This window comes from Heterocephalus glaber, unplaced genomic scaffold, assembly GCF_053883595.1.
Source record: "Heterocephalus glaber isolate CG9 unplaced genomic scaffold, H.glaber_assembly_v1.0 deba00001762, whole genome shotgun sequence".
In the NCBI taxonomy this organism is placed as follows: domain Eukaryota; kingdom Metazoa; phylum Chordata; class Mammalia; order Rodentia; family Bathyergidae; genus Heterocephalus; species Heterocephalus glaber.
The window spans coordinates 881,111-896,805 of record NW_028258459.1 but is presented as its reverse complement, the minus strand read 5'-3'; the positions used below and the strand labels follow the sequence as shown (position 1 = coordinate 896,805).

General features: G+C 40.8%; 1 protein-coding gene across 6 annotated transcripts in view; it reads left to right on the top strand.

Moving 5' to 3' along the window:
• Positions 1-15,695, top strand: part of LOC101711798 (melanoma-associated antigen 8-like) — a 149,374-nt gene that overhangs the window by 46,286 nt on the left and 87,393 nt on the right. Inside the window, exon 1 of one of the 6 annotated variants that reach the window (XM_087202047.1) lies at positions 2,793-8,912. The exons of the other annotated variants lie outside the window; for them this stretch is intronic. The gene's annotated coding sequence lies outside the window, so the exon portion shown is untranslated. Of the gene's footprint in view, positions 1-2,792; positions 8,913-15,695 lie in introns of those variants that run through there. 6 annotated transcript variants of the gene reach the window in all.

The window sequence follows — 15,695 nt, the reverse complement described above, 5'->3', positions numbered from 1 at the left end:
CTATACGCATTCCAAAAATTAATAAATTAGCAACCATTTATTTTTCTACTATGAGCTATGTTGTATACGTAATTACAATAATATCATGAATAAAAGCATATTTAATACCTCTTTGTACTTCCTATATAACTGCTGTTAAAAGTGTATTTCACCTTATTAAATTATTTAATGGAATAACATAAGCCCAAGTTTAAAAATGAAATAAGAAAACTTACATATCTGCTTAATAACAACGCCTGTCTTCACAGGCACATGGATATGTCTAGTAGATTGAAATACTATTATCAGTAATTTCTGAGTTTTACTCACCAATTCACACAAGAGCAGGTAATATCTGATACATGCAGGTTTCCAATTGGCTGACTGATGGTACAGGAGTCTGAATAAGCACTGCACTGTGGCTGCCCCTACACACTGGTCAGTTGTCACCTCTCCAGTCTGCATTGGAGCACTGGGCAATTGAGTCATGAAAGATATTGCTAAAAATTACATAACACTGTTAAAAGTTTACAGTCTTTTGGAGCCATACTAGCTATTCAAGTCCCCATGTAGCCCATAGGCCACAGGTTAGACACACCTGATTTAAGTTAAATTACATATACTGTCAGGTTAAGAAGCTAGAAAAGAAGAAAAAATATATACAAACAAATAGAAGAAACTAAAAAATTTAAAGTGGAAACCAATAAAATAGAAGGGGAGGAAAAGCATAGTGAAAATGGAAAAGATTCCATCCAAGTTTGGCTAAAGAGGGTGGGGGGGCATCCTCATCTTGTTCCTGATCTTAAAGGGAGACTTTTAGGTTTTGTCCAGTAGGGATGGTGCTGGCTGTGCATTGGCATTATGTAGATGCCCTTTGTCAGATGAAAGGGTTATCTCTGTTTCCTAGATTGTTGAATGCTTTTATCATGAAAAGGTATTGGATTTTCTTAAATGCCTTTTCCACCCCCCATTGAGATTATTGCATGCTTTTGTTTTTCTTTGCTTTTTTTCTATCAGCACTGTGTATTACATTAATTTTGTGTGGTGAAATAAGCTTGCATTTCAGGGATATATCCCAGTGTCATGATATGTACTTCACTTATGTGCTGGTTTTTGTTGACTAGCATTCTGCTTAAGGTACTTGCATTGGCCCTGGGAGTGCCATCACCTTTGAACCTTGCCTTTGGGACTAATGGGAAAGCAGAACCCTTGGCATCCCTCACTGGGATGTACTCACAGAAGAAACTATTTTCCATTGCCAACTTCAGTTTCTCCACTTGTAACAGGATGTGGAAGGCTCTGGTTGCACAGCCTTCCTTACTCTTCCACTGCAGGGATGGTGTGGACCTTCCATGTATTTGGGGTGTTAGACATTGCATCTTCTGTGGAGGCCACCTACCTTGGATGGCTCCTGGGAGCAGTCACTCTAGAAACTGCTTTTCAGATGCTTGAGCTGTCCCTGGCTCATTAACAGAGCCTTTTCCTTCTGTGTAGACCTGTGACTTGAGGTCAGAAAGCAAGTGTGTGAGGCTGTTTCACACACTTGAGCCTGGCCCAGACTCCAGCGCCCACCTTATTTACACCCATGGCGGGGCTCCCCAGTGCCTTTGCAGTGGGCCTTTTCTCTCACCGGGGCACCCTCTGGAGCTTCATTTGTGGCACCTGTAAATGAAGAGCGTGGCATAGGTCTTGCTTGCCTGTCAGTCTGGTGTGAGCTTACCCTGACTTGTCATTCTCGAAAACATAGTTTGGTGGTGGGTGTGGTGGAGGAGTCTGTAATTTTGCAGTATGATCATTTTGTCTTACATACGGACAAATATCTTCCTTATATTTGTAAATTAAAAAGAGGAAAGTAGTATGTCCCGGACACTGTTGTAAGCAGCCAGGACAATAGACATGACAAACTGATCGGGAATGCCCGCTGCTGTTCCAGGTCTCTGACTCAAGAATTCAGGCAGTAAAAATAGCCATGGAGCACTGAGTCCTTAGGCACCTGATCTGCTGTCCCAGCCCCTGGCTGTATTTCCATTGCTGAATTAGTCTAAAACACACCCCTGAGCATGTCACTTAGCTGCCCTAAACCCTTCTGCATATTACAGAAAGGCCTCCTTCAGGAGCTGGCCTCTTTGCATCTCCCCATCCCTCCCCCAAACTGTCACCAACACCTGTCTACTCATCCCTCCCAGGACAGACTTCTGTTCTGTGTGGGGTTTTTTCGTCTGAAAAGCGCTGAGCTCCCTGTTATTCACTAGATGGCGCCACAAGCATACCCGAAGCCTCGTCTAACGGCCGAATCTTGGTTTACCTGTTCACTGGCTTGATTGCTGAAACTTGTAAAAAGGCCCTTAGCGCTTGTATTATAAGCAGTCTACATTTTCAATACATCTCTTGGTGGATTTTGCGTATGCAAGTACATTTTCAGCTTTAAACACGAAGAATATTATGACACTTACTCCCCAGCCTGTGTCAATACCATCATCTGCTTGCTTGGAGAGCAAGCCACATTATTGCATTCAGAAGCCAGGGAAGGGTCTGAACTCATTCATGGCCTCTCCCTGCATTCCTCATTGCTGAAATGCTTTAGGGAACTTGGCCATGGTTCCTGTCACCTTGTAAAAATAATTGTCATTTCAATAAATGCATAGTGATATCTCACCAGGGCTTTAATTTACATTTCCTAGTGACTAAATATAATGAATCTTTTTGTAGTCATTTGACTTAGGTATTCTCTTAAGTGTCTGTTCAAGTCTTTGGCACATTTTTCAATTGAGTAGTTTTATTAATATGTTTTGAATATTTATATATTTTGGATACCATTCCTTTATCATATGTTTTGCAAATATTTTCTTCCTACCTGTTTGTCACTATAGTGTGTTCTCTTAACAATGTTTCTTACAGACCAGTAAATTTTAAGAAAGTCCAATTTATTATAGTTTCCTTTCAATGTTTGTGCTTTTGGTGTAATAGGGGAAAAATATTTCCCTAACCAAAAGTTGCAAGGACTTACTTGATTTTTATTTATAGTGTAATGAGAATTTGCTGAAAATAGGACTCCAAAGATTACAAACGGAAATGTGAATTTTAAGCAGAAGGAAAACACAGATTAAAAAGGGTAAGTGTGGCTCAGAAAACCCTGAAGATGGAGCCAGAACTAGGAAAGGGAAGGAATTATTCTTTTTCTATTTCTTTGAAAGGCCAACACAAGGAAATACACAGGCTCACTCACACACATACTCAGTTTGGGCCCTAGTAGAAACATAAACAGGGCAGAATAACACCGTTCTGTCTTCTGGATGCAAAATAAATAAATAAGATAAAAATAAGTGAAAATAAAAGTTAACAAAGGGCTTGAGGCGCCACCTGTTGGGGTGAAAGCAGAGGCACAGCTGAGGTCAAGGGCGGTCCGCCCGGGGATACACGTTTAGGGAGGTACAGTCTTTAAACAGGTTAGCACATCCAGATATGTAGGAGGGCGGCAAGCTGAAGGACCTCACAGCCGCAGGAACTCCAGCCAGGCCACTGGGACAGAGCCAGCACGAGGGCGGGAGGGGTGACAATGTCGAGTTTGTGGAGTTCGGGGTGCCCACTTGGAAGCTCTGAGCACCCCTAGTTGGACCCCGGGGAACCCAGTTGGACTCTTTCCAAGCCGCGGCAGGAGGATGCTCTGGAGGACAGACTCTCCTGGAGTCCCGCGCTAACTCCGCGCCCCCAGCCGGCTCCTGAGGACTTCGGATTAAAATAGGCCAGTTCTGACGCTGCAGGCTAGTGCAGAACTCCAGCTCTAATTCCTGGCTCCTATGGGCCCCACTTTCTCCAGGTTCCAGATGCGCTCCAGCTTGCGTCGGGGGCACGTGGGGCCGAAGGGATGGCGAGGTCCCTGCGCTCCGGCTTTCACGCGCTTCTCTGTGTCCCTGTCCTTGGGCCACAGTGGCGAGTTCGCCAGAGCTCGGGCTGGACTGCGGCTCTTGCCTGAAGAGCCAGGATGGCTGGCTGCCTGCGGCCCAGCCAGACCCCAGGCTTCGGCGGTGCAGGGCCCAGCAGTGCAGGCTGCGCGAGTCCTCCGAGGTCGTGCTCCTCGTGGGCCTCCCTCTCCAGGTGAGGACCTGCGTGCTCCTGGGCGCAGTGGTGACCAGCCCTGTGGATGGCCGATTCAAGATGGCGAGAAGGTGGCACCCCCTGGGCTGGCTCGGGCTCCGCATGGGCATTGATTTGGTCTTGAGGTCTCTCTCAGATTTTACATTTCAGTGTGTGATCCATTTCCACGGATTATTTTACAGAAGGTGTAGAACAGGTGTTAAAGTTTGCTCTTTAAAAAGAGATATAATGTCCAGTACGCACAGCACAAGTTTTTTAAGAAGACCAGTGTTGCCTCCTTGAGTTGCCTTGGCACTTTTGCTACCAACTTCGATCTATTCCCCTGTCCACCCTCCACCCCTACAAGCTCTTCTTCACTTTTATGGCACAAAGACATCGGGTATTGTGGTTCCTTTCACTTTTTTCTTTGTTGCCAAATTATTTTGGTTACCCTCCCCACCTTCTCCTTCTCAGCAGATCACCTTTCTGAATAGAATGTCTTCTATATCTTTTTTTTCTGATGTTGAAGCTAAAATTTTTATTACAATATAGAATGAACAGTGCGAATGAACAGTCACCCTTTCCCTGTTATTAGGAGGAAGTCAGTCAGTCTTGATTTATTAAGTATAATGCTGGCTTTCAGTTTTATTGTGAATAACCTTCATCAGATTAACAATCTGTTTTATTTATAATCCCCAGAGAGATTTTTTGTTTTTAATCTTGAATGGATGTTGAATCTTGTCAAAAGCTTTTTCTGTATCTTTTAAGATGATTGTCTTGCAGCTCTTACAGTGTTCCTAGTTTGGGTTAATTATGCTGAATAAAAAAGGTTTTACCACCTTTTCCTTCCAGGCATCAACATCACTTGATAACAGTGTACTTGTTGTATGACACTAGATTTGACAGAATGTTTTGTTCATGTTTATGAAAGATGTTGGGATGCAGTGTTCTTTTAGTGTCTTTTCCTGGCATTGCCATCTGTGCATTAATAGACATAGAAAGTAAGCTAGAGTTGTCCCCATGCCTTCTATTTGCTGAAATTGTGTAAATTTTGCTTTTTATTCTTCCTTTAATGTTTAGTACAATTTGCCAATAAGAACATTAAAACATTTTCCTTGGAGGATTTCAAAGTGTAAACATGGTTTTCTTAATAGATACATGGATGTTTATTTAGTGTTTTGTTTGAGTTTGGGAGTTCATGGCTTGCAAAGAATTGATCCAGTTAATCTAATATTGGAAGTGATAGGTATGGAGCTCTTTGTAATATTCTTTTCTTATCCTTCCATTTTTTCAAGTGTTTATAGTCATTTCCCCTTGTTCCTTCCTGATATTAGCAATTTTTGCCTTGTCGCCTTTTTTCTTCATCAGTATTTCATAAAGTTTATTGATTGACTTTTTTTAGTGCTGTTATTGAATTGTCATTTCTTAAAAATCCACATTGTCCAGTGTTTTAACTGATTATCTGACTCAGCTCTGAATTTGTAAATGGTATTCCGTGCTCATGAATAATCAATATTTCTGCTTCCCTTTATTATCACACATTATATGTCTACATGATCTAAAAATTCATGAAATAATCTAACATATGCTCTCGGTTTTTCAGGTGATAATTCTTTTAAAATACCTGACTAGAAATATTTCATTAGGTACTTCTATTTATGAAGCTTGCATTAAAGCATGTATGTGTGTTCTATAATAGTAAGTTGTCACCAATTTTTAGCATAGTTTTTATTTATGGATGTCTTAATTCTGGAGAAATATTGTTTACTTGAAGGAGCGAAGAACATTTGGACTCCTTTGGAACTCATCTTTCAGTACTGGTGTGGATACTTGTTCTTAATTAAAACCTTAAAATAGAATGACCCTGAATCTACTTTAATTGTGAAATTATGTAAAACCTTGTTTCTACATGCCTGAAGAGAAAAAGGAATATGCCCACTAATGTTTAGTGGCTGGACTCTTTTCCTATAATCTAGCTATTCTGGCATGAAGATGAAACAATGTGTGAGACATATAGCTACCCCAGTCAATTCAGAGAAAATACCTAATCTCCATCAAAGCTCTCTGAATAGACTGATAAAATATTCTACCACTTTGGCAATATTTTATCCTTTACTAGCCAGGGAAGAGCTAATCAACTATTGAAGAATTTCAGTAATCCGTCCATGTATGAGGAACCCCATGACAAAAATGATAGCCAATATACCTATAGAGATCATCATGTGCCAAAAACATTTCCATACTTGGCATATATACTTCATCTTGTTTCCCATATAATATCCCCAGAATCTAAGTAATACAAACAGCCATATTTATAAATTTTAGGACCAGAACTTAGCCTTATAAACCCATCAAGGTCACACTCATAGTGAATGGCAGATCACAGATGTGAATTTATGTAGTCTTAATTTAGAGTCTGCACTTTGTAACCTTTGCTCTGCTCATATATTAAAATATTTAGTCTGACAGTAAATGTAAAAGAATAAAGATAGCACTTAAATAAAATAGCTCTGTGCACAACCAATCCATTGAGTTTCTTTGCTTGTGAGGGTCTTATTTTCGCTCAAAGATAATCTTCCTCCTTCAAACTCACCAAACTCATGGAGCTGTCCCATCTGCCCAACATGTAATAAAGATGATGCAGATCAAATCTAATTAAGATATCACCTTTGCTCCTGAAATACTAAAAAATAAGGTAAGAATTGGGAAATATTTCCTCTACTATGGAGCAATTTATAAAGTACATAAAAGCTTATGTACTATGGAAGTCCAGCAATGATATAGGTGACCTGGCTGTGACTGGGAGGTGGTTGAGCCAGAGTTGAGTACCTACTTGAGGTGTGAGGTACTGAGTATTGAAGGGGAGAAAGAAGCAATTAGGCCTCATTTTGTTTTGTGTGTGGTAATTGGGATTTAACCCAGGGGTGCTGTACCATTGAACTACATCTCCAGCCCATAAAAATTTTAATTTATTTTAAATTTATTTTTATTTCACTGATTTTTCAGGCTGGGGTCAAGGTTGAAATCCTCCTCCCTTAGCCTCTGGACTAGCTAGGATTGTAGGTGTGCACTATTGTATCAGGCTGATCCACTACTTTAATTATGATAATAAAGTTGGCAGAGATTGATGAAAGGGTTAATATTTGTGATAAAAAAACTTTTCATTATTTTTCTCTTCACATATTTACTCTGTATATCTTTTTTTTCAGAAGATATATTAAAACAAATTATATAGCATTACTGACACAAGAAACATTTTATTTGAAGTTGGCATCAAAATCTCAACGAACACAGCCTTATCTTCTTCCAAGATTTCATGTTTTTTTAGAACACAAGTCCAAGCCCACTGACGTGCACATTGGTGTCTTGGCCCTAATCCTCCTACTGGTGTTGCTAAGCATGCAGTCCAGAGCTCCAGACGTTTTTTAGTCTCAGGATTTGGGGATAGGATGGCATCCCATGTGTAAATCAATTCTATACTTGTACAGGTTGATGAAGGAACTCAAAATTCCAGTGACACCCTTCACAGAAATTTTAAGACACTTCTAAAATTTGAATGGTACAAAAGATCCTGCATAGTTCAAATGATTTTAAGCAACAAGAAAAATGTGGAGACATCATATTGACTTCAAAATACATTACCAAGCTGTAATAATCAAAACAGCATGGTACTACAATAAAAGCTGACATATAGATCAACAGAACAAGATAGAAGGCCCAGAAAAATCCACAAATATTTAAAGTTACTTGGCTTTTGACAGAGGTGTCAATAACATAATGGGCAAAGGACAATCTCTTTGATAAATGGTATTGAAGAGAGTTGATATCCACATGCAGAGGAATGAAATTACTTGTCATACTATATAGAAAAATCAACTCAAAAGGGACTAAAGACATAAAGGTAAGACTGAAACTATAAAATTTCCACCAAAAGGGAAATTTCCATGTTATTGTTATTGGGAATGAGTTTTTGGGGGGATATGTACTCAATAGGAGAGGCAATAAAAGAAAAAAATAGACAAATGGGATTACACCAAACTAAAAGGCTTCTGCACAGATAAGGAATCAATCAAAAGAGTGAAAAGACAGACCCCAGAATTTGAGAGCACGTTTCCAAACTAAACAATTATCAAGGGATTTTTGCCTAAAAATATATAAGGCAAAAATGCAAAAGAGTGGATAACCTGCTTCAAAAATAGCAAAGGATCTGAGCAGCTATTTCTCAAGGAAGGTACACAATTGGCCGACAAGTATGTGAAAAAAACGCTGAGCATTATTAATTAGAGATATCACATCGCACATGTTAGAATGGCTTTAATCAGAAAGATAAAAGATGAATGTTAGCAGGGATACGAAAAAAGAAAGCCCTTGCACGTTACACTATTGGTAGCAGTGTATTTTAGTACAGAAAACAGGATGGAGATTCCTCAAAAAAATTAAAACCAGAACTACCTCTGACGGCACAGGACTCTGGCTGGGAGGCTACTTCACTGAGAGGCTCACACACTTTGAGGTGCACTGGAGGGGGCCACTTTCTGGGGGCGGTCACGTGGGATGGAGCCCTCGTCCGGCCACTCCCCTTCTCCTGTTCCCAAGCCTCCTCCCCCGGTGGGTGAGATGCCCTCCTATCACTGACGCACAGGCGCCCTGACGCACCATTGCCAACGCAAAGCGCGGGCGGAGACACGAAGCGGCAGCTAACTGCTCAGGCTTGGCATTGCCTGGACCCTGGAGTGTGTCTGCTTCCAGCGGCGAGGCGAAGTCCGAGGGTCGTGGCACGGGTGCAGGGGAGAGCCGCTCCCTCCTCCCCGACTGCGCACAGAGACTGCGGGGCCGCCCCCTTTGTGGCAGAGACTCAGGTGGGGAGCAAAGTCTCTGGCACAGGAGGCTCGGGCCCTGAGGCGTGGGGGTCGGACCGACCCGCGCTGGGGAGGGGGCTCCTGGAGCTGCAGATCCTTCTCCCAGTGCGCAGCCGCCGCCGCGGGGAGGTAGGGTCCGCGGTCAGCGGTCAGGGTCAGGGTCTGGAGGGATGTGACCCTCCTGAGAAGGGCCCAAGGGGCGAGCGCAGAGGAGGGGGCACCGGGCCTGTAACCTTCCGAGTTCCAGGCTTCTTTGCCCAGGCAGAGAAGGTTGACCTGACAGGTGCCCAAGATGGGGTCTGCCCCCTGAGGCCAGCCAGCTCCAAGGCCCCAGCAAGTGTGGGGAGCGCACCGTCATCCCTGGTCCTGTGGCTCCCAGAGGACTTTGATGTTGGGCATGGTAGGCAAGTAGGCAGCCTGAGTGATTGACAACTAGATGGGTGTGAGCTGCGACCTCTGGTTAGGGGTGGCCTGGACCTTCAAGTTGCCCTCTGTCTGCTCAGGCCCCAGGTGCCCTCCTCCGAGCTCCCTTTCCTGGTCTGTCCAAGAGGATCAGAGGGCAGGTGGTTTTCCAGATGAGGCTGCATACTCCGGGTCAACCCTCACTGGCTCACCTGGCCTGAGGATCCCTTTGTTATTTTTCCAATTTTGTAAAGCAACTTTGAACACAGTTGGTTCACCCCTTGGTATGCGCCAAGAGAAGCACTTAGGAGTCGAAAAAGTGGAGAAAGTTTTATTTTGCAGCAAGCAAGGAAGCACCTGGGATACCTGCCTAAGTAGTATGCCCCAAACTAAGGAAAGCAGGGGACTGTGTTGGGGCCACCTGTGCCTGTTCACATTGGAGAGACTTGTTATGGCATGTAGAGGGATGTGCAGTTGGAGGTCATACTTCCTCATACAATTTGTGATACAGGAGTGGGGTGGAGCACCTGTGGGGTGAAAAATTTAGCGTTATGAGGACATTATAGTGAGCAAAGTTTAGTCGAGGTCACTTAGGAGAGGGCCAGATGGCTCTGGCCGGTTTAAGCCTGTTTTCTGTGGTCTCTGCTGGACAGCCTTATCTGAAATAAAGAAACAGGTTGAAGGGATAGTAACAGTCCCTAGCGCCCACCCCCACCCCGTGAGCACAGGCGCTTCACCATGTAATTTCCTGCCTAGCTGCTAGCAACCAACCTTGTTGATTGCGTCCTCCAAAGAAGGCTGGACCCCAGTCCTTAACTTCTGGATTCCTTGGGGTCGCTGCCTTCCTCTTAGCCTATTCTCACCAACTACCTGGCAGCACCTCCCCTGCCTGAGTTATGGAGTGCTTGCATAGCCTCCAAACTCAGGCTCTGCGCCCCATCTCAGGCTCTCACCTGACCTGGGATCACGTAGGGTGGTCGGCGTCAGAAAGAAGTCTGAATTGGACGGCTGTTCCCTGGGGAAGCTCCAGTGTCCTCTGTGTGAGTTTTGGTATTTCAGAGTGTTAATCACTTTCATGCATGTTTCAAAAATGATAGACTTTAATTTCTGGTTAGAGGCGTCTCAATTTGTTGACTTTAAAGAACATGATTGTGGTTTCATTGATTTATCTTTTGATATTCTGTTTCAACTCCCTAATTTCTGTACTGATTTTATGATTTATTTTCCTGTGTTTACTTTGGATTTTATTTGCTCCTTGCTTTCTAACTTCCAGAGGTGGACATTTAAATTTTTGGTTTTATATCTTTCTTCCTTTCCAATATATTCCTTCAGTGCCATGAGGTTCATTATAGGCACTGATTTTGCTATATAACCACGAATTTTGTTGAGTTGGTTTTCCATTTTCTATTAGTTCAGGATACTTTTAAGTGTCTTGACATTTCTTCTTGATCCATGTATTATTTAGAATTATGTTGTATAACCTGCAATTTATTTGGAATTTCCCATTATCTTTATGTTCTAGGTTTCTAACTTCATTCCATTCAAATTCCAGAGTGTGCACAGTATAAGCTCTGTTGTGAAGAGTCATGAAAGGCATATTTAATGACCCCAATGTTAGACCATGTTTGATTGTGGTGAATGTTGCTTGTAAACTAGGGAAGAACATGCATTCTTCCCTTGTTGGATAAAGTAGTGTATAAATGGCAATTAGATCCAGTTGATCCATTGTGCTGGTGAATTCAGCTCTCTCTTTTCTGTCTGCTGGATTTGCTCATTCCTGAGTGAGGGATGACGTCTTCAAGGATTGTATAAATGGGTGTATTTCTCATTAAAGTTCTGTCAGTTTTTGCTTGATGCACATTGATGATCTGTTAGGTACATACATATTAAGGACAGTGAAAACTTCTTGCGAGAATGAACCCCATCATCCTTATGTGATGACTCTCTTCGTCTCTGATATTTTCCTTGCTCTAAAATCGGTGTACATTAATATAGCTACCTCTACCCATTGCATAGTACATATTTCTCTACTCCTTTCATCTATGTGTCAGGTTTAAAGTAGTTTCACTGTAAACAGATTATCATTGGGTCTTCATTTTCAGTCCCTTAGGGCAGTCTCCATTTTAATGGTTTGTTTACGCTGCTGATTTTAAAGTGCTTATCATATTCCTGAGTTAATAGCTTTTTCTTCTTAGCTTGTACTTTTTCATTTTGTCTTCCATATTTTCCTCTACTATGTAGTATACTTAAGCACTTTATATGACTTCACTTAGTGTCATTTGTGGAAAATATGGTTTGACTAGTTGTGCTAGAGTTTGAAATATGCACTGAAACCATTGCAAGTCCACTTTCAAATAACAATATGCAATATTATAGGTAATACAGTTAGCTGCTGGTATTCCTAATTTTTCCCTCTTGTTCCTTATATCATTGTTGTCATTCATTTCCCTTACCCAAAGGTACGCTTACCAAATACAGTGTGGCCATTTTTACTTTGGACAACCTGGTTTTGATTAGATCAATTATGAACAAGAAAAATTAATTTTTTGGTCTTACCTTCACTCCATCCTTCTCTAACGGTCTTTCTTTATGTTGATCTGTATGTTTAGCTTACGTAATCTTCCTTCTTTCTGAAGACCTTATTTTAACATTTGCTGCAAGACAAGTCTACTGACAACAAATTTTCCTGTTTTTTTTCTGAGAAAGACTCATTTCTCATATCTTTTTATGAGATTTATTTATCAGTTACTCTACATCATCACTGAAAGTGCATACTTTACATGCAGTTTTACTCTTAGTCTTGTACATTCTGTGAGTTTTGACAAATGGATAATGACGTACATCCACCATCATAGTAGTATACAGAATAGTTTCCTTGTGAGGAGACGCATCTTCCCTCCCACCTTCCTTGTTCTTCCCTCTCTACTACCCCTAGCAACCATTGGTCCTATTACTGTGTCCAGGGCATGTCATATGGTTGGAATGATATGTACTGGCTCCATCTAATGCGATTTAAAGTTTTTCCATGTCTTCTCTTGGTTGAATAACTCTTTTCTTTTTTAGTGCTGAATCACATTCCATTGTCCATAGTTTATCTGTCCGTCTACCTGGTGAAGGACTTCTTAATCTTTTCTATTTCAGGCAATTATGAATAAAGCTACTATCAACTTTCATGTGCAGGTTTTTCTGTGGTTATAAAGTTTCCCATTCCTGAGTCACAATGCCTGACACCCATACACTTTTTTAATTTAAATTCTTTTATTGGTACATTTTAGGTATACAACACATTTACATTTCTCATTGGGAACTTGTACCTTTACATGATGCATCTTGGTTCTTATTTTTTCCCCATTCCTAGCCCTCCACCCTTCCCTATTTACAAAGACTTTGTTTCCATTTTTCCATTTTCTCATATTAATTCCATTCCCTTCTTTCCTTTCCCCTACCCCTCCCACTTCCCCTTCCCCTTTGCCCCTTTTCTTCCTATTTCACATTATCTATTATACCTTTTAGTCCTTATTTACACTTTCAGTTTCTCACACTAGAGAAACTATTCAGTATTTACACATGTATATCCTATTTATTTCACTTAAGCATATTGCCTCAATGTGCATCGTTTGAGCTATAAATGTCTCTGATTTCTCATTTTTTATGGCTGAGTAGTACTCCATTCTATAAAAAAACCACATTTTCTTTATCCAGTTTCCAGTTGATGGGCATTTGGGCTGTTTCCAAGTTTTAGCTATTACAAATTGTGCTGCTATGAACATGGGTGCACATATATCACTGTGGTATGATTCTTCTAATTCTTTGGGGTCGATACCCAGCAGGGGAATAGCTGGGTCAAATGGGACTTCCAGTCTTAGGTCTTTGAGGTATCTCCATACTGATTTTCACAGTGGTTGCACCAATCTACACTCCCACCAGCAGTGGAGCAGGGTTCCTCTTTCCCCACAGCCCCACCAGCATTTGTTATTGGTTGATTTCTTGATAGCAGCCATTCTTCCTGGGGTGAGGTGAAATCTCAGCGTTGTTTTCATTTGCATCTCTCGAATGACCAGTGATGTTGAACATTTTTTCATGTATTTATTTGCTCTTTCTACCTCTTTGTCTGAGAAATGTCTGTTCATTTCAGATGTCCATTTTCAGATTGGGTCTTTAAATTTGTGAGGTCTGATTTTTCAAAGTTCTTTATAGATTCTAGATAGTAGACCTTTGTCTGAGGAATAGCAGGTGAAGATTTTTTCCCACATTGTGGGTTGTCTCTTCACACTGTTGGTGGTTTCCCTTGCTGTGTAGAAGCTTTTTAATAAGAAGAGATCCCACTTGTTGATTGTTTGTGCTAGTTCACAGGCAACTGAGGTTTTGTTCATAAAATCTTTTCCTACACCAAATGTCTTCAAGAGTTCTACCTAACCTTTGTTCCAGCTGATTCAGCATTTCTATTTTAATATTTAGATCTTTAATCCATTTCGATTTTAGTTTAGTGCATGATGAGAGATATAAGTCTAGTTTTAATCTTTGGTTAGTTGAAACCCCATTTTCCAGCACCATTTATTAAAGAAGCTATCTTTCCTCCAGTGAGGGTGTTTGGCCCCTTCATCAAAGATGAGGTGGCTGACTGTGTATGGCATTGTTTCTGCATCTTCTAATCTGTTCCAGTGGTCCTCAGGTCTGTTTCTTTGCCAGTACCATGCTATTCTTATCACAGTAGCTTTGTAGTATAGTTTCAAGTGGGGTGTTGCGATACTCCCTGCCATGTCTCTGTTAATTAGAATTGCTTTTGCTATTCTGGGTCTCTTCTTGTTCCAAATGAATTTTTGGATTGTTTTCTCAAGGTCCATAAAGTATGGTGCTGGGATTTCAATTGGAATTGCATTGAATCTATATAGCAGTTTTGGAAGTACGGCCATTTTCACTATATTGATCCTTCCCACACAGGAGCAGAGGATGTCTTTCCATTTTCTGCTGTCCTCTTCAATCTCTCTTTTCAGAGTGCTATAGTTTTCAGAGAAGAGGTCTTTGATTTCTTTCATTAGGTTGGTTCCTAGGTATTTCAGTTTTTTGGATGCTGTTGTGAAAGAAATTGTTTGCCCTATTTCTGTTTCAGTGAGTCTGTTGTTCGTGTAGAGGAAAGCTGTTGGCTTTTGTATGTTGACATTATGTCCAGCTACTCTACTGAATTTGGTTATTAAGTCTAGAAGAATTTTGGTAGCGTTCATGGGGTCTTCTATATAGAGTATCATGTCATCTGCAAATAATGACAATTTGACTTCTTCATTTCCTATCTTTATTCCTTTTATTTCTTTCTTTTGTCTAATTGCCATGGCTAATGTTTCCAAAACTATATTGAACAAAAATCGTGATAGTGGACATCCTTGTCTTGTTCCTGATTTTAGTGTGAAGGATTTCAGTTTTTGACCATTTAGTATGATATTGGCTGTTGGTTTTTCATAGATGGCTTTTATCAGATTTAGGTAGAAACCATCTATTCTAATTTTTTGTATGGTTTTTATCATCAGTGCATGTTGAATTTTTTCAAATGCTTTTTCTGCATCTATGGAGATGATCATATGGTTTTTGTCCTTGGCTCTATTGATATAGTGTATTACATTGATTGATTTGCATATGTAGAACCATCCCTGCATCCCTGGGATGAATCCTACTGGGTCAGGGTGTATAATCTTCTTGATGATCTTCTGCATTCTCTTTGCCAGTATCTTATTAAGGATTTTTGCATCTATGTTCATTGGTGAGATTGGCCTATGCTTCTCTTTTTCAGTTGGGTCTTTCTCTGCTTTGGGGATCAAGGTGATGCTTGCTTTCAGGAATGAAATCAGGAGTATTGCCTCCCTTTCAATTTCTTTGAAGAGTTTAAACAGCAGTGGCAGCAGTTCCTCTCTAAATGTGCTGCAGAATTCGTCAGTGAAGCCATCAGGACCTGTGCTTACATAGTTCGTAAGTGTTTAATTACATTTTCAATTTCACTGATTGATATTGAGTTCTTTAGAATTTTTAGATCTCTTTGTTCAACTTTGTTAATTCATACTTCTCTAAGAATCTGTCCATTTCTTCTGTGTTGTCCATCTTATTGGTGTATAGGTTCTCAAAGTAGGTATTGATGATCCTCTGGATTTCTGCTGGGTCCGTTGTGGTTTCATCCTTTTCATTCCAAATTGCATGGATTTGGGCCTTTTGTTTCCTTTTTCTGATAAGCTTGGCTAAGGGTTTATCAATTTGGCTTATTCTTTTGAAGAATCAACTTTTGCTTTTATTGATTTTTTTGTATAGTTCCCTTAGTCTCCATTGCATTGATTTCTGCTCTGACCTTTATAATTTCCTCCCTTGTATGAGCTTTGGGTTTGTCCTGCTCTTATTTTT